The following is a 27,365-nucleotide window of genomic DNA, read 5'->3' on the forward strand; positions in this document are numbered from 1 at the left end:
GATCTTTTCTTCCTTCTTAGAATGCTCTCCTTTCTAAGGAAGGTACTCATGGAATACTATCCTTTCTGAAATGTTGAATCCTTACCAGTTCCTTTCCTTTTAGCTATCTTCTCTTGACTTATTTTTATCCCTTAAATGTTTGTTGTCTCCAGGGTTCAGACCTTGACCCAATTCTCACTCCATTACCTTTTCCAAGCAATTTTATTCACTTTTAGGGCTTACTCTCTCTGACTTCTCACATTAAGCCAACAGCAATTTTTGTTAGGTCTTCCTTCCTAACATTCATCAATTCTAACCTCCTCTCTATATCCCATCTACTGTCATTACTCAGCTTTGGCCATGTTCATCTCCCAACTGGTTTAGAATAAAAGCCTCATAATGCATCCCTCTGCCTCTTCTGGCTACCTTCCAATTTTTTCAAGCTGTGCAAGAATGATGTTTCTAAGTGATAAATCTTATCTCTCTGCTATCTTTCTTAAAACACTTGAGAGGTTCCTCATTGCTTTCAGAATAAAGTGTATATCTTTATCAAAATTCTCATTGTGATGCAGCAAATCATTTAAGCTTTTCACGGTATACTTTTCTAATGTCTCTTCCCCTTCTCTGCCAACCAAGCATACACTTGAAAAGATTTTTCATCATCTTTCAATCATGCCATGATTTTCAAACCTCATGCTTTTACTTCTGCTTAAAGTTGAGCCTGGAATACCTTAAATTTACGTATTTGAAGAAATTGCATTTATTCTTCAAAATACAAATAAAATACTGCCTCTCTGAAGCATTTCTTGATATTACTTCTTACTCTTTCCACTGTGCAAATACACATCTCCCAACCAAAGTTAGTTATTATTTCCTTTAACCCCCTATCATATTTAATTCCTTCCACTGTTTATCACCCATACCAGATAGTTTTATGGCTCTGTGATCGCTGTGTTCCTCCTGGGAAATTAAAGACTTAATTCAGCATGGCATGGATAGTTATGTCACAACCAGCACAACCATGATCTAGAGAGCATAAGCCAGTTAGCCATCTCTTAGGCCATGCTGTGTGGTTGATATCATCTTGCCGGAAGGGAAAGACGTAGATCTGATAACCTCTGTAAGTCTCTGTCTGCTACCACCATGATTCAATGAATAACCTCTTTAAACGTTGCTTCACCGCAGAATCTACATAGCTGATGCCTTCATTTCCTAAAGGCTGCCCTGGGAACAGCAGCAGGAAAAACAGCATCTCTCTCACCACATCATTGTCATCATTAGTGAAGGTGATATCTTGGTGGTGTTCAGACTTGCCATCATTCCCAGAGACCTGGATAAACAGAATGGCATTTTTAGGTCTGCCCCATAAACTGAATCATTTTGAAAAGTGCCCCAGTGACCCAAGTGGTTGGGCTTTCTAAGTGGTGACTTACTGTGGCTTACGGGGTAGTTGAAATGAATTAATTGTGCTTAATTGAGCTATTAGTTCAAATGATCTTTATGAAGATCAGTCCAGTATGAAAGTCCTTCTGAAGTCTAAAGAACTTTTTATTCTCTAAAATGGGAATTGGGATGAAGATGTGGTTACAAATCTAGTGAACTTGTATGTTTTAATCTAATTGCAAATACTCAAAAACCCAATTGTAGGTAAACCATAAAAAGACATATTTACCTGTGCAAATAGAACTGTTTGTAAAGAATTTAAGTCTCTTGGATAAATACTTATTTTAAGCAAGTTTTATAATATGGAATGGAAGTTCTAGGCATCATGAAAAAGATATGATCCACAAAACATGATAGCACTTCAGCTTTGAAAATTTACTCTGCTCTTATGAGGAGCTGAGGGAGTGAAGGATGTGAAAATTGGGGTCCAAAAGCTGGAAGGAGCTTAGGTTGCTCATGAAGTTCCTCTTTGACCACTTATATGACTTAAAGGAAGACAGCCACCTGGCACGTCATTTTCCCCCAGTAAAATGTGAGTTAAAAACACCTACCTTGCAAAAAGACTATGAATTAAGTATAATAAGTGAAATGGAAGTTTCCTGGGTTCTTAGGAGAAGCCACACATTCTAAGGCTGAGGTATCTAGGTCTCTACTGTATCACTTACTCATTCAGCAAACAGTCATCGAGCACCTGCTATATGTCAAGCACTATTCTAAGCTCTGGAGATGAACAGACAACAAAAGAGACAAAAATTCTGGGGACTCCCAGAGGGAAGAGAAGAGGAGAGAGGCAAAAGTTGAGAAACTATCTACTGGGTACTATACTCACTACCTTGGCGACAAGATCATTCATATCCCAAACCTGAGCCTCGTGCAACGTACCCACGTAACAAATGTACCCTTGAATCTAAAATAAAAGTGGCAATTATAATTTTAAAAAGAGTTATTTAATGGGGGAAGACAAAAGCAATCAACAAACAAAGAACTAAGTAAAGTGTGTGTTAGAAGATGGGAAGATGGGAGATGGTGCGGAGAACACTAAAACAGGAAGCGGGTCAGCCAATCCTGCGTGTTGTGGTGGATTCCGATTTTAAACGTGATGCTGAGAAAGGACCTCACTGGCAGAGTGACTTTTCAGAAGCACATGAGGAGGTGAGTGAGAAGTGGTGAGAACATGAGGATATTGGAGGAAGAGCATCCCAGGCAGAGAGAACAGAGGCATGGGAGACTTGAGATGCGACTGTGACTGTGTGGTTCAGGAAACAATCAAAGGCCAGCATGGCTGCATGGGGAAAAGAGTGAGTTAGCAGGGGATGAGACATATACAGCCTTGTGGCCTACTGAAGAGATTTGCTTCTCTGAGAAAGATGAGAGCCATCGGAGCATTTGAAGCAGAGGAGGAGCGTGGTCTAACTTGCATCTTGAAGGTATCCCTCTGGTTGCTGTTTTGAGAATAGATTCGTGGGGAGATGTCCAGGTGGAAGCCATTAGGAGGTGGTTGCAGCAGTGTAGTTAATACCCAGGACCAGGGAGGTGGCAATGGAAGCCATGAGAAGTAATCAGACTCGGATATAGGTATGTCACAAACAGAGAACACACAGGACTTTCTATTGGAATGAATTGGGAGCATAAGAGAAAGAAAGAAGTCAAGATTGACAGCAAGGTGTTTGTCCTGGCAAGTGACCATTACAGCTCCATTGGTGCCACTAGTTCAATTTGGGGGGAACTTAAAGCAAATAATTTAATATAACCTCTTTATCTGCCTTTGTATGTATCTTTCTAAATCATAAAATGGGAATACTCAACTGAGAATTTTTTAATTGAAAGATGCTATCTAATAAATTTTTTCTTGCATCTATTAAAAGGCTTATTTGATTCTAATAAAATATCTATGATGTAAAATGTTTTTATAAGAAAGAAACGATAGAATATTATTACTCGGGTTTTATAAGTGAGGAAACTGAGGCCCTGAGAAATTGGCATGCACTAAGATGCAGTTCTTTTGATGTCTTCTTCAGAGAACTTTCCAGCATAACCATTACCTCTCTGACAACAGTAAGCCCCATCCCTGGTACTTTTTATAATGTAATGATTTTTCTACAGAAAAGCTCTTAACAGCTAATGAACCCAACAACTAGAGAATATTGATTGTTATGTAGGACACAATATATTACCAAGTTTTCTCTTTCTTTTCCTTTAAATTCTGTTTTCCTACCTTTCAAGTTGAAAAGAATCTTTAATATGTGACTTTTATTGTTCCTTATATATAAAGTAAAATGTGAAGATTGACTTGAAATCCAAATGCTATTTATTTTAACATCTTTCCGGCAAATACTATTTCTTGTACTAATGCTAGAGAGTGTGAGATAAATAAATTGGGGTTTGATTTTTCCTCCTTCTCAACTCTGTTTGCCATTTTAGAATATTGTGAAAGGCAGCAGGCTATGCTAGAAGATAAAACTTATAACATTTTATTTCCTCTGTTGTGGCCCAAAAAAAAAATTTCTTAACTGTTGGTTTTATAGACTTCTCTTCTCTCAAGGGATTTGAGGTATGCAAAGCTTTGGCTGAGATTGGAAAGAAACAACTCAGAGGTGGGGACTGCTGCTTAAAATGTTCCTTTGTTTCATTTTTTTCCTGTTATTGTATATGAAGCTTTGAAACTATCCTGACTTTCCATTCCAAAGGCACAGGCCAGGACAGGTGCCAATCGCAGTGGCCGTTTGATGGAGGGGCATATACATGATGATTGGTTTGGATGGGGGCTCAAAGTGAAAGCAGAGGGGATTCTCAGAAGGTTTCATTATGAGATTAAGACATTGGCCTTGTTAAGGTAAACTGTAATCCTCTGTCACCTTTTGGTGAGGGGGATCCTGTGAGAACTTTTTACAAGGGAGATCTTCAGGTTTAATACCAATTAGCACAGTGCTGGGTCCTAGCAGCCCAAGAATTGAGTGGAAACTCCAGGGCTGGGGATTCTAAACTCCATCTGTGTTGACTTGCTTTGTAACCTGAGGCAAATGTCTTTAAATTCCCTCAGCCTCCACTTCTTCATCTAAGTCAGGCTTGCCAGAGGCACAGGTATTATGTAAATACATAGATACCCATCATTTCTTGGTGGGTGGGGGTGATGCTTTGTTTAACCAGCAGGGCTCTCTACTGCTAAAAGCAGGATGTGAATCAGAGCTCCTGGGTTTCTAACCAAATTGTTGAAGATATTCTGAGATGCTGTAGAAAAAGTGCTTTCATGGCTTTAGACAGTGCACAACCGCTGCTTAGATTCAGTACACGACAGGGTATCTGTTTAATGACAGGGTTGGGAAGGTGTGTTTTATTTTTCTTTTGGATAAGTCACTTGGAAGTGATGGACTTATGGGTCTGCTGGCCTGGTCATTTGACTATGTTGAACAGCAATCCACCTTTAACTTGTTCAACTCATTTTCCATACTCCCATCTATTCTCTCTCCCCTCCCAAATACACACACACACACACACACACACACACACACACACAATCTCTGCATTTGCCTAACCTGTAGAGTATGATTTGAGGGATGCCAAAGTGCTTCTTGTTGCCACATATATCCATTCCTGAACTTTTCTCCTGTTACAGCATTTAAATCTGTTGTTTAAATAGAAGATAAGTCAAACATACCCCATTGTTGTTAATAAATCCGATTTGTGTTTACAAGTGTGTGCTCTGGGTTTGAATCTCGGCCCTGTCACTTAGCTCTGTGAATTCTCTGAGCTTCCATTTTATCTTCTGTAAAATGGTAGCAGTAATGGTACAGCCCTCATAGGATTGCTGTATAAAGTGAAGATGATAATGATGCAGAATCCTTAGAATATTGCCTGATGCATAATAAACACACAGTAGACACAGCTGCTGAGTTTATTACTGAAACGATACAGAGGAAAGAAATGGTATAGATGAAGGTAAATCAGGACAGTGAAATGGGACAGAGCAAACCATAGACTTGTACTGACCACGTATGAACATGTAAGTTAACTTTTATTCTGCTTCTGCCGAGGGCAAATTGGGCAGACTTGCAAGAGCTGCCTTGTCCTATAAGACAAAGACTAGGCTAACCAGTCTGTTGCTAAAAACTGGAGTGACCTCTAGTGGTTCTGATTTTTTTCATAGTTGAAAACACAAAACAAACCAGACTCAACCAAACTGTACACTATTTTGCTTGTATACCCAAAATTCAGAAGCTGATTAAATGGAAACTAGTCCAGTGTTTAATTGAATTGACTGATTTATTAATAGAAACCTTGTTTTTACTGGATAGTTTCAAGAATCCCTTCTGAGTATGACCACACTCTCACTTCCATTTGGCCTTCTGTCCATTATTACTGAGTTGGGGGAGTAATTTATTAGCATTCAATTAAAATATATAGATATATTTAAAATGTATATGATGCTTCCCATGGGCAAGACACTGTGCTAGGCAGAAAAGGACACATCAAGATGAAATACGGACAGATCCTTTGAAAATACCAAAAAAGTATCTATTTTTAAATGTATTAAAATAGATGTCAATACTAAGAATTACTACCATCTTATGCCTTATGACTTTGTGGGCAACTTTGCTTTTTGTGCTATAGGAAGAAACAGATACCCTCAGAATTAAGCAAAATAAAGCTATATCCATTGATACACTAGAGAATTCTCATTCATGGGCTGGAGTTTGGCCAAGAGTAGAGCCAGGTAGCAAAAGAAAAATGTACCCTACTATGGTTTGAAAATAATTAACATTAAATAAAGCAACATTTAAAATTCAAAAATTATTAAAGAAGTCATTTTTAATTCATTTATTCAGCAACCATACGTCATTTATGTTCTAGGTAATTCTACTTTCAAATAAATATAGTCCTGTTTATAAGAGCAATGCATTAAATATGCAAGTGAAAATGAAAACTTTTTATGCCTTTATATGATTTTTATATAAGTAAGTCCACAAGTTATTTGTATTCCCAAATTATATTATACCTTGTAGCATATTAGTAATGTACATATGGTCTTTGTATAAAAGTAAGAGTCCCAAAGATAATATCAGTGTCCTGATATAAGGCCCACACTCTGATTTTTTTTTTTTTTTACTTTATGAGTATTTGAGACTGAAAAATACTTTTAGCTATTCATGCAAAGTGCAATTGTCTCTTATTTTTCCACTTGTACTTCATGAAGACCTTTGGTCATATCTAGTTGACAGGCTAATAGCCTTACCACAAAGAGCTATTTAGACTTGGCAGAAATTTAGAAATTCCTGAAGCCTAAATCAATTTAAAAGCTTAAAAACAAATTCACAAATCTTCAAATTCTGCCCTGGCACAACTTTATTTAGTAATAGTGTGTAGGGGGATTCATTCCAAACACAATGTCTTCTAACACTGGAATTTTCCTGAAGCACCAGGTTTCATCATTAGGAATTCTGTTCCATTTCTTTTTAGGGTTTCTATTTAGTGTTATTTATGCTCCTCTTACACCCTGGGAGTACAGAAATAGCCAGTTGAGAGTATATAAAATGTTCTGTTTTTAAAACTTATTTTTAAAATTTGTTTTTATTCTTTTAAAATTATTTCTTTATTTGCTTTCTTATTCTTCTTTATTTTTATTATTTGTGATTTATCTTATTTATCTTTAGCTGGTCATCAGTTTAAATAAACCTTAAAATGTTCCACATCTTAAAGATGTTGACTTCTCCAAGGTGGGGCTGGGTCTGATTAGGAGTTAAAACTGAGTGGAAAAAACAATTCACAAAGAAATATTACAGGAAGCATTTATAGGAAAAAACTTGAAAGTTAGAATGTCATCTACATCAATACAGTATGATGGTCTTTGAATTCTCACTGTCAAATCTTATTTGGTTCTATTTTTAATATTTAAAACTATATTGACAATCTATTAGTCTTTCATAAGAAATTAATACTCTTAGCAAACATTGAGTGGTACTTTGTACACAGTTAAACATCTTATACTTTTTTCAGCATTTTTACTTAAGCATTGGGCTGATTGTATTAATAAATACTGGTTTTAGTTATTTGAACTTAAATATTACCCCTTAAAACAACTATAAACAAGTTTAAAACAGAAAAAAAGAGAGATTGGTTGACAATACAGATTTGGAGTTAACCCTTCATGATAAATGAGAGAAGCTATGATATCTGGGTGTCCACCTTTGACTCCAAAGAAGTAATAAAATTGGATATGATGTTAGGGCCACCGGGTGATAACTGCTCCGTGACGTTTTAAAGAAAGTAAAGTTAGTTTTAAGCAGCTTCACACCATTTTGGGGGCTGCACTAGTTATTCATGCCTTTGGAATTTTGCAAATGCGTGTTTTGTTTCATTCCATTAGGTTTTATCCACCTGCCGTTTTCATCTCCCTTTGGAGTGTTGGGAAACAGGTTTGAGCCCCTTGGTCCCTTGGCTAATGGTTTATCTCAGCAGTCTGCTGCCACCTAGTGTCTAGGAGAGAGTGTCATTTATTAACTCACGGTGACTGAAAGAACTCCAAGTGCTCACAAGAAAGTACATACTACAAAGGCAAGCACACATGGGTGATATGATCATGGTTCCCAAACTGATCCAATGATGTCATCACATGATATTCAGTTCTCATTAACACATGTCTTACAACAGGAATGACAGGACATGGGGCGGGTAGGAGGGGGAGGTGGCGACAGTTTCAGATTCAAATTAAATTAGCAAGCCACCTTATACATTTTCAAGCATCTGAGTCTCAAACCCCTTTAAGTTAATGACAAGAATCCTCATAGCTCCAGCCTTACCTGATGAGTTTCACTAACACAATCATGAAAGCTTTGGTAGAATTTCAGAGGGATTTACATTGAATTAGGTCTACCATTTTCAGAGATACTTTTGGCTACTTGGTATTAGCATAAGGGAAATTTATCTTTATTTTGCCAACAAAATTATGGATCCCTTTCACTTAAATCTTCCATTTATATCCAGCTACAGTGGGATCATGTGTTACTTATGAAAGTCTACTTGTTACTAGACTATGACAAACAGTATCTGACATCCAGTCTTCTTTCTGAGCCTGTTCCACTTATAGCTGTTCTGAAGAATGTATTTCATTTTGGGAACCAAACACAGTGCTGTTACATAAAGTCTGATTGATAGGAGTTAAGGTGGGTAGAAGTTATCAAATCTGAATATCAAGTGTTCCAAGGGGAAGGAGTGCATTATCATTAGAGCAGTGGGAAGATAGAATTGCCTGTGCTAACTGCATGATTGGTGGGGAGCGTCAGCCTCCGCTGTGGATCCCGAGAACTGAGCCTGCCTAGATTCCTGAGAACTGCTGACCTCAGAATGCAGGAACGATGTTGCCAGACGAGGTCCCCTTCAGCATTTGACGGGCTCATACTGAAGTCTAAGTCTTATTTGCTCATCTCCCTGTATGTCTCACTAGACTAGAATACTAGAACTCATGCAGGAATGGCCTCAGCAACTTGGAGCCAAATTGAGCACAGAGCATAAGAAAGAGAAATTAAAAATGCCAGCCTCACTGTGACAGTCACTCTAACATCTCCCTCCCTGCTCCTTTCTCCTTTTCCATCCCTACTGATCTCAAAATTCTTATACTTCCCTATTCTCTGTCCCTGTCATACACAGACACATGCACTCACATACTTATCTCTCCTCTTTCTTTTCTGCCAGAAAGATATTCCACAGAATCACTCTTTCTGGTAGTAAACAACCATCGAGTTTGGTTAAAGTCCACAGTGTAAAGTTTACCCATCCTCATTCAATTTCCCAATTGATTGCCAATCTTCCTCATCATTGCCTACATGGATATGGGCTTTAAATGCTACAGCATCATACACAGGATCAGTAAATAGAGCAAGCATAACATTTATCTTTACTTTTACAATTCTGAATATTTTCATTTAAACAGTCTCATTGATTAAGTTTAGCCTCTAGCAAAGGCAAGACTCTTTTTCTCTTCTGATCATTAAATACTTGGCTACCAGAAGAAAAACTGGATTTTGGATGAAGAATTTATTCTGACTGTGTTAGTTCTGCCGTGTCCCTGTATGTTCAATGATATACTTAATGAAGATGGCTCACTAAACCTATGTCATTGATGAGAAAAAGTTTCTAGGTGATAAATAGCAATGCAAATTGCATGCAGGTAGGAGTATATATGTGTATATGCATAGGTATACACACTCACACAGAGAGAGAGAGAAAAAAATATGTGAACATACTACAGAGATACTGAAGCCAGGAACAAGAGTCTTGACTTAAATATTAGACAAAGAAAAGCTTCTTTTGTGAGAAAGCCACCCTAAAAGATAAATTTTCAGTGCAGAACTACCAATCACTAGTGTTCATAGTAAGTCTGATGATAAAATGTCTGGGTGTTTTTGTTTGTTTGTTTGTTTGTTTGTTTGGAAACAGTGTCTCGCTCTGTCACCGAGGCTGGAGTACAGTGACACATCATAGCTCACAGTAATTTCAAACTCGTGGGCTCAAGCTTTCTGCCTCAGCCTCTTAAGCAGCTTGGATCACAGGCTTGTGACACACACCCAGCTAATTTTTTACTTTTTACTTTTTTTTTTCCATAGAGACAAGTTTCATTATGTTGCTCAGGCTGTTCTTGAACTCCTAGCCTCAAACTATCCTCCTGCTTTGGCCTACTAAAACACTTGAATTACAGGCATGAGTCACTGCACCTGGCCAATAAAATGTCTATTCTTGTTGGGAAAAAAAAAAAAAAAACAACTCTGTCTATTGACACTTCTTGTATTATGTAAAGAAGGCTAAGAATCCTTTTGTACATTGTTTTATGAATATAATAGGCAATACCCACCAGTTGTGATGGTGACTATACTGATGTGCTCTTGAGTAAGGTGCTAAGGACAATCCTTTCTGTAAAAGGATGAAAAACAAAACCCTTGAGCAGTGGAAGATGACACATTCCACAAATGTTAGCTAATTTCCTGCCATAGAGCATAATGAAAGTGCATGTGGACAGGGTGTGCATTATCTATAAAAAGAGAAACAAAAAAAGAAACAAAAGCATCATCGTATCTTTTGGTATCCAGAAATAAAGTCCTCTCAGTTAAATGGTAATTATGAGCAACTTTGAAAAGATTGTCAGTACAGAATGCTATTTTTAAACAACAAAAGTTTCTCTTCATACCTCTAGCAGTCTTATGTTTTAATGAAACATGCTCAAAATAGCACAACGCATATTTCTAGGTTTTGATCATTAAAATTCTTCATCTGTGGACTACTAGCCATAAATAATCAACTGGAGAAAATAAACCAAACTTGATGGCTTTCCTGTATCTTCTTACCATTTCTAGATCTTTGAACCTTCCCTTCCACTTTCTCAACCAGAGATAGCCTAAACAAAGAAAGCCAGCTGTTTGCCCAATCTTTCCGATCGACCTGCATAAATCAAACTAGAGGTGACCTTATTCCTTGTTTCACTGAAAAGGGACTTAGTGACATAGCTAAACCTTTCACTGGAGAAGAGAAATGGAGTTGGCCAGAAAGACAAATTATAAACCTGTCAGTCAAGGTTTACCATAAAGAAACAACAGTAAATTGTCTATGAAGCTGTTTACAGATAGTCAAGATGATCATTGGAAGACCACATATATGACTCCTTGACAGTAGCTTAAATTCTGGAATTTCCTTCCACTGTAGTAAGTTTTATAATGCCCTAGGACCAGGGAAGCAGTGTGCTGTGTGTGGTGGGCGTTGAGGGACAGTAGCAGGGGACAGGCTTTGCTGATAGATAAACCTAGGTTTGAATCCTCCAAAGTCTACTTACCAGCTGGATAGCTCCTACAATTTTTTAACACGTCTGAACGTCTTCATTGTAAAATGAGTATAAAATCTATACCTAATTGTATTGCGTGAGGAACTAGAGATAATATGCAAAAAAGTACCTAGAGCACATCTCTAAACATGATAAAGGGCATTCTGGGAGTGGAGCTTTGTTAAGTCTTTGTGAAGGTAGAGCTGTCCTAAATTGAAGTCACTCTACCATAGTGTGTCTCATCTCAGTTATGTTTTTGAATGGCCCTTTCATAAGAGGCTCTGTAAAAAGTAGTGCTCATGGGGAAAGTCTTATTCTGAAACCAACCTGCTTAAAATCCACTTTCTGAACTGCCAGGCAGTCTTGGCAAAGACTAATTTCCATCACCCCTTTGCTACATGCCAAGTTGGAATATTGAGAATGTTGTCTATTATTCAACCTAAGTAAGTACATTACTTTTAATTGGAGGTTGTTTCACTACCATTTGAGTTAGAAGACTAATCATTCATCAGAAATATGCAATTAAGGTCTTTTGTGTTAATTTCAAATTATTGCCATTGATCCAAAAGTGTTGTTATCTTTTAAGCAAGAGCTGAAGTGAATTCCTCCCATATGTTTTGGCAGAACTGGTGCGTCTGTAAGATTCAGTGCTAGGCCTTCCATGCCTTGGCATAGCAGCTGCACAGATCAGTGCTCCGGGGCTTGTTCCAAGCACAGCACCACATAGATTTGCAGCAATAAATCAGAAATTTCGAATCTACAGAACAAACTTTGCTACTGGATCTGTAAGATGATTTACTTTCACAAACATCTATTAAGTATCTTTTCACATAAGTCACTGTATCAATACTATTTAACTTTTCAGATATCTTGCCCAGAGCCCAAAAAGGCTGCAGAAAATGTCTTATTTTACCTCAAAAAGCATTTTATGCTGGAAAAAGAGAACACATACAAAATTTCCAAGCTTCAAAGAAAGAAAAAATATTTCAGAAACCTACCAATATTTACTATGGTTTGATTAGAAGTAAATCTTAAATAGGCAAAGATTTCTTCAACCACACAGTAAAAACGCTCCCAAAAAGAAAAAAATAAATAAATTAGACCTTATCAAAACTAAAAACGTCTGATTATCAAAAGACTCCATTAAGAAAATAAATAGACATATCACAGAATCAGAGAAAATGTTTGTAAGACATATTTGAAGATGGACACATATCCAGAACATATTTAAAAATTGCTACAAGTCATTAATTTTAAAGGTGCATAAATATTAGCATAAATTTTGAATAGACACATTCCACAAGGAGATATACAAGTAGCCAATAAGCACATGAAAGAGTTTTCAACATCACTAGCCACCCACAAAATGCAATTTATTTATTTATTGAAACAGGGCCTTGCTCTGTCTCCTAGGCTGGGGTACAGTCGTGCAATCTTGGCTTGCTGAAACCTTGACCTTCCTGGCTCAAGCCATCTTCCCACCTCAGCCTCCCGAGTAGCTGGGACTGCAGGTGCACACCACCATGCCCAGTTAATTTTTGTATTTTTTGCAGAGACTGGGTTTTGCCATGTTACCCAGGCTGGTCTCAAACTCCTGGGCTCAAGCAACTCACCCACCTCAGCCTCTCAAAGTGCTGGGATTACAGGCATGAGCCAGTGTGCCTGGCCAGTAAAATGCAATTTCAAACAAATAAAATACCATTTATACTCACTAAGATGGCTAAAATTAAAAGCAATGACAACACCAAGTGTCAGCAAGGACATGGAGCATCTGGAGCTCTCTGACCTTGCTGGCGGTGATGTCATACAGTAAACCACTTTGGAGAACTATTTGACTTCTGGCAATTCCTCTCCTACCTATTTATGAAAGAGGAATGATAATCCATGTCCGCAAAAGAAACTGACTTGTACAAGCATATTCATAGCAGTTTTATTTATAATAGACCCAAACTGAAAATAGCTCCAGTGTCCCTTAACAGGAAAATAGTACACACACTGTGGTATTTTCCTGTAAGGGAACACTCTTCAGTAATAAAAAGAAAAGCACTGCGGACACACACGACCACCTGGATGCATCTCAAAAGCATCATGCTGAATGGGAGAAGCACCTGGATGCATCTCAAAAGCATCATGCTGAATGGGAGAAGCTGGGTTCAAAAGGCTATAGAGAGTACACTCCACTTCTGTGAAATCCAAATTCAGATGAAACGAATTTATTGTTCTAAAAATCAGCTAGTGGTGAAAGAAGAACGTGGCTGTAAAGAAGCACAGAGACATTTTTAGTAGGAATGGAGAGGCTCTCATCATGCTTTGGATGTAGGTTACAAGGGTGTATACAAATGTCAAGTCTCAATGACTAAAAGGGCTCCACTTCTGCTCACAGTCAAGTAGCTCCTACCAGATCATTCTATCCTCTAATAATAACTATAAACTCTGGGGAAAATGTTTAAAAAACAAACTATCTGAAGCTCCAGGAGAGTGAGGAAATCAGACAAATACTGGAAGGCGAGTATTGTTTGGATAAAGAGAACACAGTGAGAGAATTTGGTATTTGTATGGCTTTAGCCTAAGGGCTTACCACAGTCTATACCATGCAGAGCAGCTAAAACTCAGAAATGTCTTATTAGCTTGTAGAACACAATATCAGAAGTTGGGTTGACTTCTACAGCTAGAAATGAGGAAATTATCCCCCCAAAAAGAGAGAAAGAGGGAGCCTCAAGTACTGTGTGTACACTCTGCCCAAACCATCTCCTAGCCCCCAGACCACACCTGGCAGACTTCCAGCCCATCCACAGCTGAGCCCAAAGAAACAGCTGTACGTTTAGCTGCCTCTAACTGCAGTGCACACAGTTTGCAGTTTGAGTCTAGATATCTGCCTGCTAGCATGTCTCTACAACATATCATTTGTCCAGAATATAATCCAAAATTATTCGACAAAGAAAGAGGAAAGCATTACCCACACTCAAGAGAAAAGGCAATCAATGGAGACGGACCCTGAGGTGTTCCAAATGTTGGAATTAGCAGGCAAGGAATTTAAAACAGCTATTACAACTATGCTATAGGATGTAAAGGAAAGTGGTCAGAATGAAGAAAAAGATAATAAATGCAGTCAAGAAATCAACACTAGATTAAAAGAACTAAGGGAAATTCTGTATCTGAAAAATCAAATACCTGAAATAAAAATTCAATGGATGAGCTTAATAGTAAATTGGAAATGTTGCAAGAAAAGAGTTATTGACCTTTAAAACAGAAAAACAGTAATTATTTTATATGCAAAAAAAGAGTGGAAAAAATTTTGCAAATAATGACTAAAATCTCGGACACCATCAGGGCAATATTAAAAGGTCTAACATACACAGGATCTTTAGAGTCTAAGAACAAGAGGAAAGAGGGAATGAGCATCCCAACAACCAGAAAAATACTTGAAGCAATAATGGCTGAAAGTTTTCAAATTTGGTGAAACACAAAATTCGTAGAATCAAGAATCTCACCCAACCCTGATTCTAGGTGATCAGATATGAATGCTCACTGTACAAATCTTTCCAATTTTTTTCTGTCAAAAATGTTTCATAATAAAAATGTTTACAAATAATGTAAAAACTCATCAAAACAAACACCTAAGATCTGCATATTTTATATGTTAATTATACCTCAGTTTCTTTAAGTAACTAATCGAATTATGGAATGCATTAGGTGGATATTCAAGTGTCAGGCATTAACTAGAAGGTACAATATTTATCACCTTTTTGATTCCTGCTTAATGTAGGTAAAGTATAACCCATGGGAGTGGGGTGGGTGATTGGCATTGTCTGAGATGGGTTTGCTCCCAAATCCTCTGCCCACTCATCAATTCTCCTGTCATTCAGTAAAAGCTCTTGATTTTGTCTCATGGATAAATATACACATCTAACCAAGAGGTTTCAAAAAACCAAGAAAAGAAAGATGAGTGACAACACGATGGCATGCACAACTTCCTCCCACTGGGCTGTTGGTGACCTGCATATGTGTAAAAACAATAAATTGGAAAGCCCACCCTTTCAACCCTGTATGTGGGTAACAATCAGAGGGTTAGTGTCCTACCTTTAACCTTAATTAACTACTTACGTGACTACAAGTAAACCCCTAGATTTACTTGGAACTCCATTTCTTCTCTACAATACGTATAGAAGAAAAGAATTGCTCCCTCATTCCCCTTTCATGTCTAATATTTGTTGTCATCACTGGGCTCTTGAGAAAAGGATAAGAATAATTCTATAATTCTGGGAAATCATCTGTGATGCAGAGTGAACCAAGTTAGTTTGAGACAATCACTGGCCAAAGTCAAGAATACAGTTTCAGTTGACCCCATTTGAACCCGGCAGATTTGAACATTTTCAAATAAGCATCCCAAACTATTAACAATTGTTCTTTTTACAAAAAGGGGAATTGACATTAACAATCAAGTGGGTTTTAAAAGATACAAAAATCCCCAAGAAAAAGTCATGTGCTAGGATTCAGTTCGTACATAACTGACATCATGTAGGGGGAGAGGGGAAAAAACCACCTACAATAAAATGTTATGCCTGTCCCTGTTTTCAACGTCCTCCCACGCATCTACTGCTTCTGTTGAAACTTGTTATTGCTAAAGTACTTTTTTTATTATTATAAAAAGAGCTACAGTTCCAGGAGAGATTATTGGCACCCAAATTCAGCTGTGGTGTTAGGGGCAATTACAGTGTGTTTGGTAATTTCTTTCCTGGGCATTTGATATTACTGTTGCCAAGGTGCCCAGAAAAGGGCTGCTTTCTATTACTCATAAATACAGAAATATTATTACAAGTCTTATTATTAGAAATATTGAAAAATAGAATGATTGCACTAATCTTTGACTATTTCTTTTTGAAGGCAAAGAGATTATATCAGGCAATATTGGAAAAAGTAAAAACAAAGACCTAGCTACTGATAAAAATAGATATATGTTCAATTGCTAATCAAAACTTACAAGTAATTCCAAAGGGCTCATCCATTAATTCAGGGTGCTTTTTATTCAGAAGATTATTTCCAGAGTAAATCTAAAACATAATCAAAATTTGTTTAAACAATAAGCCCTCGGCCGGGCGCGGTGGCTCAAGCCTGTAATCCCAGCACTTTGGGAGGCCGAGGCGGGTGGATCACGAGGTCAGGAGATCGAGACCATCCTGGTCAACATGGTGAAACCCCGTCTCTACAAATACAAAAAATTAGCTGGGCATGGTGGCGCGTGCCTGTAATCCCAGCTACTCAGGAGGCCGAGGCAGGAGAATTGCCTGAACCCAGGAGGCAGAGGTTGCGGTGAGCCGAGATTGCGCCATTGCACTCCAGCCTGGGTAACAAGAGCGAAACTCCGTCTCAAAAAAAAAAAAAAAAAAAAAAAAACAATAAGCCCTCAACTCTGCAAGACCACAACATGGTGAGACCATGAGGTTGCAGTTCTGGGGCACATCCACAGCCCATGAGCCCATGCGACTGAAGACCATGCAAAAGTGGGACAAGGCAGTAATGAGATATTGAGACCACAAGACTGCAACACAGCAGGTCTCACGATTGCAAAATGTCAATGTTAGATTGTGAGACCTCTGAGTTTGTGATGGAATGCACAGTTTCCATTCCTTTTCTGTGACATCTGACTTATTGTTCTACTAAGCAGTTAAGTTAGCAAAAAGACCTTAAAGGCTAGGCATGGTGGCTCCCGCCTGTAATTCCAACACTTTGGGAAGCTGAGGCAGGTGGATCATCTGAGGTCAGGAGTTTGAGACCAGCCTGGGCAACATGGTGAAATCCCGTCTCTACTAAAAATATAAAAATTACCCTGGCATGGTGGTGCACGCCTGTAGTCCCAGCTATTCGGGAGGCTGAGGCATGAGAATCACTTGAACCTGGGCAGTGGAGGCTGCAGTGAGCCAGGATCATGCCATTGCACTCCAGCCTGGGCAACAGAATGAGACCCTGTCTCAAAAAATACAATAAAATGAAATAAAATGAAATAAAACAAAACTTTAAAAATTCTCTTAATTTATTTGGAAATAACTCACCTTGGATCCCTTTGTCTTTTTAAAATAATTCTTTGGGTAGTTAGTTTAGATTCATTGAAATTATAGGAGACTTCTGGCTTTAGGATAGTCAAGCAGAGACATTTCTTCATGTCTTTCCTCTTGACAACCACTCCATACCATATTAACCAGAACAGGAAACACAAACTCCTGTTTTGATGAAATTTTCAACCCCTAACCACAAAGTAGGAAGAGAGAAAACAGTTGGTGGGATAGCATAACTTTGCAGGACAGTGAAAGGTCAAATTAAATTTTTCAGAAGTGACGCCAACAAGCAGCAAGCCAATTTGCTTTGCAGACCCAGGGAAAGGCTTAGGAATTGGAGGCATTGGATACTTTGAAAGGTGAAGGTCAGGGAGAGGAGCTAAACACAGTGGTTTTATTGGATATCTGTTTCAAAAGCAGTTAGATACCAGTGTTTCATCCTTTCCAGACAAACAGGCCACTTTTCTTCCACTTCTGCTACTGAGTATAAGAGGTAATTTATTTAGAATAAGAAAATCGAAGAGGCTCGATATTCAGAAACACTAAGCACAGAGAAAGGCAGCAGTAAATCACTACACTGCAATCAGAAGAAAACTCTGTATATTACATACCTACCTCTGTCAATTCCCAACTGATGGAATGCCAGTAGTCAGGCTTATACATCCTTCCAGATAAGAGATGAGAGGATCCATCTCTGGAGAAAGTGAATCAAGCCAGAAAATAAACCCAGATACTGACATTTTGGGGCTCACTCAGCATATCAGAGATGGTTAACTGCAATAGCAAATAGGCCCCAAAAAAGCCTGATGGTACAAACACATCCATATTTAATTCTTGCTGTGTAAGAGCCATGCCATCATCCAGGCACCTAAGCTGACAGAATCTCTGCCATCTTCGACATATGATTTTTTTTCCCGTTGAGACAGTCTCACTCTGTCTCCCAGGCTGGAGTGCAGTGGCATGATCTTGGCTCACTGCAACCTCCGCCACCCAGCCTCCAGAGTAGCTGGAATTACAGGCATATGCCACCACTCTCGGTCATTTATTTATTTATTTATTTGTTTGTTTATTTATTTTGTATTTTAGTAGAGACTAGGTTTTGCCATGTTGGCCAGGCTAGTCTCGACCTCCTGACCTCAGGTCATCCATCCGCCTCACCCTCCCAAAGTGCTGGGATTAGAGATGTGACCCACCATGCCAGGCCCATAAAGGCATACTTAACTATAAGGCGGCTGGGAACGGGTTTTAATGAGCAGCTGGAAGTTTTTGCCACACTCATCCAAACAACATCAAATCTGCGACTGATGACTTGACACAGCTCTTCACTCAGTAAGCCCTGTCTCTGCAGAGAGGCTTTTAGTGTTCATGCCTGGTCAACTGTAAGCAAGCATCCATGAAACAAGAGTAGGACACAATACAAACAGCATCTAACTAGAAACAATTTTTGGAAATTAAAAGTACTAGAGCCAAAATAAAACAATCAACTGAAATGTTGAAAAATAAAACTAAAGAAATCTCCCAGAAGTGGTAACAGAGATGAGAGGAATAAAAAGAAAGGAAAGGGAAAATTTATATGAAGAGATGTAAAGACCATTTCAACATCAGCACTGGAAGTTAGAAGCAAGAGATCAGTATTCTCAGAACTCTGAGTAAAATTATCCACCCAGCCAAATGATTAACCAAGGGTGAGGACAAAATAAAGAAAAGGTCAGACATGCAAAGCTTCAAAACATTGATCTTCCATCAGTCCTTACTTAAGAAGCCGATAACAAAGAGAAGAAACAAAACCAAGCAAAACAAGAGGAGAAGCTAAGAAGGAGGTAAACACAGGATTCAAGAAATAGGGCACCCAAACAGGAAGAAGGAGGTGCAGAAAAGTCTTAGAAGAGTGGCAAAGAGATGACTCAATATGAGAGTTATGTGGCAGGTCTGTGGAAAAACAAACACACACTGAGAAATTGAACAGAAGTCAACAGGAGGGGTTGTCTTGAGAGAAAAGGAAAGTGGAACTGATTATCAAAACAGATTTTACCATACGAAAAAATTTTATTGAGGAGTGTTTAACATAGTTAGTGGATAATAGGGCAAAAAGTGGCAAATATGACAAGGTCGTAGAAAACTAAGCAGGGAGGTGAAGGATAAAAGAGTACACTGCTCAGGTGATGGGTGCACTAAAATCTCAGAATTCACTATTAAGGAACTCATCCATGTAACTAGAAACCACCTGTTCTCCAAAAATCATTGAAATTAAAAAAGAAAATAAGCAAATGGAAAAATAAAATTAATTCCAGAAAGAAAAGTTATACAAGAAGAAATGTAATCACAGCATACCACAAGATAGAGTAAACAATATTTACACAGTCTATTAGTTATCCTAATTTGGTTCCTAATGAAACTGGAGCATGATTTAACGGGATCTTAAGCTTCACAGTTTCTCATAGGCTGCAGTCAAGATGTCTAGTAGCCCAGATACTATAGTTTCATCTAAAGAATTGATTGGAGAAGGAAACGCTTCCACATTCACTCAATAGCTGTTGGCAGTATTTGGTTTCTCAGAGGCGTTACAAAGGGCCCCAGTCCCTCAATGGATGTTGGTCAGAGGCCACCTTCAAATACTAGCCACGAGGGCCTCTCCAATACAGCAGTGTGATTCACCAAAGCCAAGAAAGCAATATAGCGAGTCTGCTAGAAAGCCAGAAGGTACAATCTTATGTAACATAATCACAGGTGCGGCATTCTTTCAAATGTTGCCATCTTTTATTGATTAGAAGCAAGTTTTTCCAGGAGATGAGATTACACAAGGCTGTGAATACCCGGAGGTGAAACATAATTGGGGGCCATCTTAGAAGCTGCCTAACATACTCAGTTAAAATAATTTTTCAATTTTTATGGGTTGAATTTAATGTTACAGATTAAACTAAAAATCAGAGAAGATGCTATTGAGAGGATGGAGGGAGATGAAAGATAAGAAAGTTAATAGTTCTCATCTACCATGCAGAAAATCCATAGGCAGTGTCTCACAGAGCTTAACCAAATGATAGCATAAAAACAGCATTTAGGAATATGAAGGTAAATGCCAAAACAAATCTCAAAGAAATTGACAATTATCATCTCTGGGGCGAGGATAGGGTAGATGGCTGCTTTTCTGTTACTTTGCACTGTTTTAGCATGTATTATCTAAGACAATAATCATCATTCCTTCTAGTAGTTAGATTAAGAAAACTGTAATAAAATATGCAACTTTCCTAGCCGGGCATGCTGGCAGGTGCCTATAATCCCAGCTACTCTGGAAACTGAGGCAGGAGAATCACTTGAACTTGGGAGGCAGAGGTTGCAGTGAGCTGAGATCACACCATTGCACTCAAGCCTGGGTGGCAGAGTGGGATTCTGTCTCAAATGTGTATATCTATATATATACACACACATGACTTTCCTTTGAGCACTGGCTAATAAAATCATGAGGAAATATAAATTAATACCAGGAATCCAGGGAAGGAGTTTTTTTTTTCATAAATAATATTAACTAAGGAAAGAGTTGACATTTCTCAACTAAATCTCAATGAACTGGATTTTGATTGCTAAAGGAAAACCTTTCATGTTGATCACATTAATTGGGTTTTAGAAATTTTTAAAGACTTTTATTACTTTATGTTATGATTTTTTAATGTCATTTGCATTGATTTTTACCTCTTAACATGTAAAAAAATACTGCCAAATAGTCATTGTTATTTTTATTTTTTTCTTTGGTAGGTACAACAGGCTTTGCTAAATTCTCCCTGTGTGTGTGTGTGTGTGTGTGTGTGTGTGTGTGTGTGTGTTTACAGATACAAAAGATAAATTACAAAGGACATTTAAAATTTTTAACATTTTCTCATGAAAATAAGAGAATTTTCTTGAATAGAGTTCCCTTTTAGAAATAGTACTACATCTTTAACTGTTTTCATAAAATATTCCTTTTCTTCATGGAAATTAATAAAAGCTTTTCCTTAGATTATGAAAAGACAGGTTTGCAACTCCAATTTCTCTTTGTATTTCTTAGAAAGTGTAAAAGAGTCTACCTAATAAGCCTATGTTTTCTTTTTTATGCATAGACATCGATGTAAGGATGACAAAAATACACTTTTTATTTCTGGTGCAACTTTTAATTATTCCTAAAGGCAACTGAGTGTTATTTTTATTTGTTATTGTAATCTTCAGTTTTTTTTTTAACTGCATTTTATGTCAGTTTCCTTGACCTAATGGACATACTACTTTTGGATTTAGGCTTAAATTTTAACTAAAACTAACTCTGAATCACTATATTATATCAAATTCTTAGAATGCATGTGTTGCATGCTGACCTTTGAGTGAGGGGTTAAACTCACTATGTACAAGAAGGCAGAGGTGAAGCCCCTTGCTCAAGGTGACATGTTTTGTTAGTACCAGAATTAAGAGGATGCCCTGTGCCCAGGTCTTCCTACAGACTCGTATTCAATGTTCTTTCCACTAAGTTTAAAATTCTCCCACCATTTCTTCTGCTAAGCAAATGTATATGAGGGATATGTATTTATTTAAAAATAGGCACCGCTAGTCCTAGGTGAGAAATTAAACGTAAATCCACACAAAACTTATACACAAATCTTTAAAGCACCACTATTCATAAAAGCCAAAAATTGGAAACAACTCAAATATCCATGCACTGATGGATAAATAGCATGTGTATCTATATACAATGGATTGTTATTCAGCAGTAAAAAGGAACAAAGTACTGATACATGCTACCACATGAATAAATCTTGAAAACGTGTGTTAAGTGAAAGAAGCTAGGCACACAAGTCCATAGATTGTATGATTTCATTTATATGAGATGTCCAGAATAGGCAACGCTAAGAGGCAGAAAGCAGATTCATGGATGCCTATGGCTGGGGGAAATGGGCAGGGTGGAGGGACGAGGTGCTGGAGAAGTGATGGCTAAAAGGTGTATGATTTCTTTTTGGGCCGAGGAAAATCTTTTACAATTGATTGTGGCAATAGATGCAAATGCTATAAATATACTAAAAGCCATTGAATTGTACGCTGTAAGTGGGTGAACTTTATGGTGTATTACATATATCTCAATAAAACTGTTAAAATATGCCTTTGTTGGTGCTCATTGTAAAGAAAATTTAGAGTTAATTCATCAATTACTATGATGAGATGAAACAACCATCAGTAGTCTAGATAAATGGCCAAAAAAATAGCAAGGTGGCTCAGAAGTAGAATAAATTGAATCTATTTTTTATTTCCTGCTGTTTACCTTCTTTACTAGATCATCATTGTAAACTGTGCTAGGAAATAATTTGAATGTCAGTTTAACACTGGGATAGGCTCACTCCATCTGCAAACATTATGACCACCTACTTGATGATGAAAATTGCACTGGCCACTAGAGGCGAAATGATAAACCAAAACATAAAGTTCACTCAGGGAGTTTTTGGCAAAAATTTCCAGTTTTTAGAAGACAATTGTATTCATTAATTTTCACACTGCTGTAAAGAAATACCTGAGACTGAGTAATTTATAAATGAAAGAAGTTTAATTGACTCAGAGTTCCAAATGGCTGGGAGGCCTCAGGAAACTTACAATCATGGCAGCAGGCAAAGGGGAAGCAAGCACCTTCCTCACAAGGCAACAGGAGAGAGAAGAGGAAAGGAGGAACTTCCAAACACTTATAGAACCATCAGATCTCATGAGAACTCACTCACTATCATGAGAAAAGCATAGAGGAGGAAACCCCCCACCCCATGACCCAATCACCTTCTGCCCTCAACTCATGGGGATTGCAGGCCTCTCCCTTGACACATGGGGATTATGAGAGTTGAGATTTGGGTGGGGATACACAGCCAAACCATATCAAAAATGAAGGAGATAACATTTGCTGAACACATTCTTTGTGCCAGACATTGTGCCAGGTATTGTGCATAGCTTTTAAGTTGTAACAATAGTCAATTGAAAAACCTTTCATCACACTGCAGTTAACATTAGTTGGCTACAAGAAAATCAAAATCATTAAATGGTTCAGTTAACTTTCATATATTTCACAAATAAACTCATTCACTTCTTTTTCATTACTGCAATTCAAGAACCTCCTCCACTAACAATGATCAAAATATAGTAGACGTGATAAACATTTGTTGAACTCTCAAAGGCAATTAATGGTTTAGCAGTATGATTGCCTCATGACTATATAGTTCATTAAAATCCAAAGTGCCACCAAACAGTTGTCTTATTGATTCTTTTAATCTCCAATTCAAGAAAGCAGAAAAAGAAAAAGATTTGCAAAGGCAGCATATGGAAAGTTCTGAGCATTGTTTGTAAGCCTGAGTAAGGCCAATGCCAGGGTCTGAGCTATCATGGATATTGTGGTCTGATGATTTTTCCGTTGATTTACAAGACCAATCACTGCTTTCTGCTTTAGTTCACCTAGCTTCCAAGACTCCCTCAGGCACAGGAGGTGCTTTATTCTTTTGTACTCAAGCTTGAAAACTGAATTTCTCTTTATTACATATGCATTTTATATACAACATCTGAAGGCAGAAGCTTAGCTAGGGACAACATTTGCCTCTTGTGCGGTCAGGTGGATGATACCAACCCTTCTAAGTCCAACCTTTCTTCTGAGAACAAAGTGCTTTACAAATATTACCTGACTGAGCTCAGAACCCCAGCAGAGAAGCTTAGAGATAGAGACCAGTATTAAATTATTTCACACTTGGGAGAATCAAATAAAAAGAAACTTTTCAACAAAGATTTGAGAACATTTTAACCTCTTAATCACTAGAGGCAAATTGTCCAAGAAATAATTTGAGGATTAGTTGCCTCCTACAATGAGACAATGGCTAACACAGCCCACAGTGCTTGAGTGTATTTTGCTGAAATGGTCGCCATCTAATCCTGGAAATTGCCTGACAGTGCCTTAAACTTAGTGGGCTCTTGATAAATGAGTGCTAAATTGATTTTGGAAAATGTGATAGTGATTCTTGGCATAAAAAGTAGCACAACTGCTGCTATGAGCATGATACATAGGACAGTGTCTACAATAATTGCCACTGTGAACTTAACAAGGAGATATAGACACCATGAAGTCACTTGCTATGAATTTAGATTGCATCCTCCCATAGCAGAACTTGGGAGGTATGTATATACAGGTGTTATATACACCTATATATGTATGTTAACATATACATGTGTGCATGTATGTGCACATGTGTGTATGTAAACTAGCACTTATAGACGTAGTATATGTGTATACATGCTTAAGTAAATATGTATAATGAATGAAAAGTACAACCAACCTATTAGAGTTTGAATTAAAACAATTCTTTGTCAATTGATCTCTGTGACTGAACATTTTTACTAAGCTATTTATTGGAATGGTAACAAATTAGTAAGTAACCCACCCACTAACTCTGTGAACTTGGCCAAGTTATTGGATCTCCCTATGCCTCAGTTTCCTCATCCAAAAAAATGAGGTTAATATTAGCATTTACCTCATTGGGTTATGTAAGAATTAAATGAGTTAATAACGAAAAGTGCATATTCCAGTGCCCAGTATAGCCTGTGATGTAAGTGCTGGTTATCTCTGTTATTGTTGTTGTGGTCGTTGCTAGGTGTTCATCATAAGAGGAGTGGAAATGAAAACATGGTGTGTATATATACGTACATATACACACATACACACATATATATACACACACATATATACACACGTACACACACATGCACACATATACATACACACATACACACATATACATACACATATACACACATACACACACACATATATATACACACACACATACACACACACACACAATGGGATATTATTCAGCCTTTAAAAAAGAAGGAAATCCTGCCATTTGTGACAACATGGTTGAACCTGGAGGACATTATGCTGAGTGAAATAAGCCAGACACAGAAAGAAAACACTGCATGATCTTACTTATATATGGAATTGAAAAACATTGAACTCACTAAATCAGAGAGTACAAGAGTGATTACCAGGGACTGGGGGGTTGGGGGAAAAGAGGAGATGTTGGTCAAAGGGCACAAGCTTTCAGCTATAAGATGAATCAGTTCTGGAGACTTAATGCACAGCATGGTGACTATAGTAATAATAATGTATTGCATACTTGAAATTTGCTAAGAGAGTAGATTTTAAGTATTCACACACAAAAAAACAGTAACAATGTGAGGCGATGGATATGCTAATTAGCTTGACTGATTAACATATGGAAATCATTTTGCAGTGAATATGTATATCAAAACATCCGTTATGTAGAAGCAGAGAGTAGAACAGTGGTTACCAAAGGCTGGGGTGTAGGGGTAGGAAGAGAAGACAGAGTTTGGTCAACAGGTACAAAATTAAAATTACCCCAAAGAAATAAATTCTGGTGTTCTAATGCACAGTAGGATGACTATGGTTAATGGTAAAGTATTGTATATTACAAAATAGCTAAAAGAGAGACTTTTGTTTATTCTCACAACAAAGAAATGATAAATGGATAAAGTGATAGATACACTACCTTGATTTGATCATTATACAACATAGATATGTATCAAAACATCAAACTACACCCCATAAATACGTTCAATTACAATGTGTCCGTTAAAGATCATATTGTACACCTGGCATATATACCATTCTTATTTGTCAATTACACCTCAATAAAGCTTAAAAAAGAAGGAGAAATAATGTTGTGTTATTCTAATCCTGGAGTACCAACAAGTGAAATAATAATTCAAGACATATAGAAACAATGTGCTGTACTAGCTGTAGTACTTTTTTAATGCTTGAGGATATGATTTTATATTTTCATTTTTATAAACTTACTAATCAAACAATTTTTACCTTAATCAAAGTGTTTTAAGTATCTGTTTCTTGAGTCATGCTTACCAAGGACACAGACTCAGGATTGGCTTTAGATAAAATTGTAAAAAAGCAGCATTTGGTTTTATGCCCCCAGTTTACCCAATCTGTTTAGTTTTCCACTTGTTGCCCAGGCTGGAGTGCAATGGCGCGATCTCGGTTCACCACAAACTCTGCCTCCCGGGTTCAAGTGATTCTCCTGCCTCAGCCTCCCCAGTAGATGGTATTACAGGGACATGCCACCGTGCAGGGCTAATTTTGTATTTTCAGTAGAGACAGGGTTTCTCCTTGTTGGCCAGGCTGGTCTCGAACTCCTAACCTCAGGTGATCTGCCCACCTCAGCCTCCCAAAATGCTGGGATTACAGGCATGAGCCACCACACCTGGTCAAACCCATGTAACTCTTCTAACAGGTTTTCCTCCTTGCTATATCTTTACTTCAGTCTTTTGCCAGAAAGACTGTTTTTTTCTTCTTCTCATCTTTCCCTCTTTCTCTGTATTTTATTTTGATATACAGCCTTTTTGTGTTTCATTATTAATCACATTTTCTTCATTTTTTTTTTTTTTTTTTTTTTTTGAGATGGAATCTCACTCTGTCTCCCAAGTGGAGTATGGCAGTGCAATCACGGGTCACTGCAGCCTCAACCTCTTGGACTCAAGCCATCCTCCCACCTCAGCCTCCCAAGTAGCTGGGATTACAGACTTGTGCCACTATACCCGGCTAATTTTCTATTTTTATTTTTTGTAGAGACGGGGATCTCACTATATTGCTCAGACTGGGCTCAAACTCCTGGACTCAAGCAATCCTCCTGCCTTGGCCTCTCAAAGTGCTAGGATTACAGGCGTGAGTCCTCACACCTGGCCCACATTTTCCTTTATACTTAAACTTTTTTCTCTGCTTTTTAATGTCAAAACTGAAAAGAATTATCTTTCAATTCCTCTTGCATAAGATGAAAAAATGTAGCATTACCTCCTATTCTTTTCTAAGCTTGATCTAACCTGGAATTTTAGATCTCAATTATGATTATGTGATTATTATTTAATTAGCTAATTATTTGTGTTTTAATATTATATAAAGCTTCTCTGTCAAGACCTTCTGATATTTTTATCATGTTGTAGGTGCATATTTATGCAAATTGCATGCCTGTCTCATATTAAATTAGTTTCAATGCTCCTGTTCTTTGCTGTTTCTTTTGTTACTG

This window comes from Aotus nancymaae, unplaced genomic scaffold (assembly GCF_030222135.1).
Source record: "Aotus nancymaae isolate 86718 unplaced genomic scaffold, 86718_ANA_hifiasm-v0.15.2.pri h1tg000051l, whole genome shotgun sequence".
Classification (NCBI taxonomy): domain Eukaryota; kingdom Metazoa; phylum Chordata; class Mammalia; order Primates; family Aotidae; genus Aotus; species Aotus nancymaae.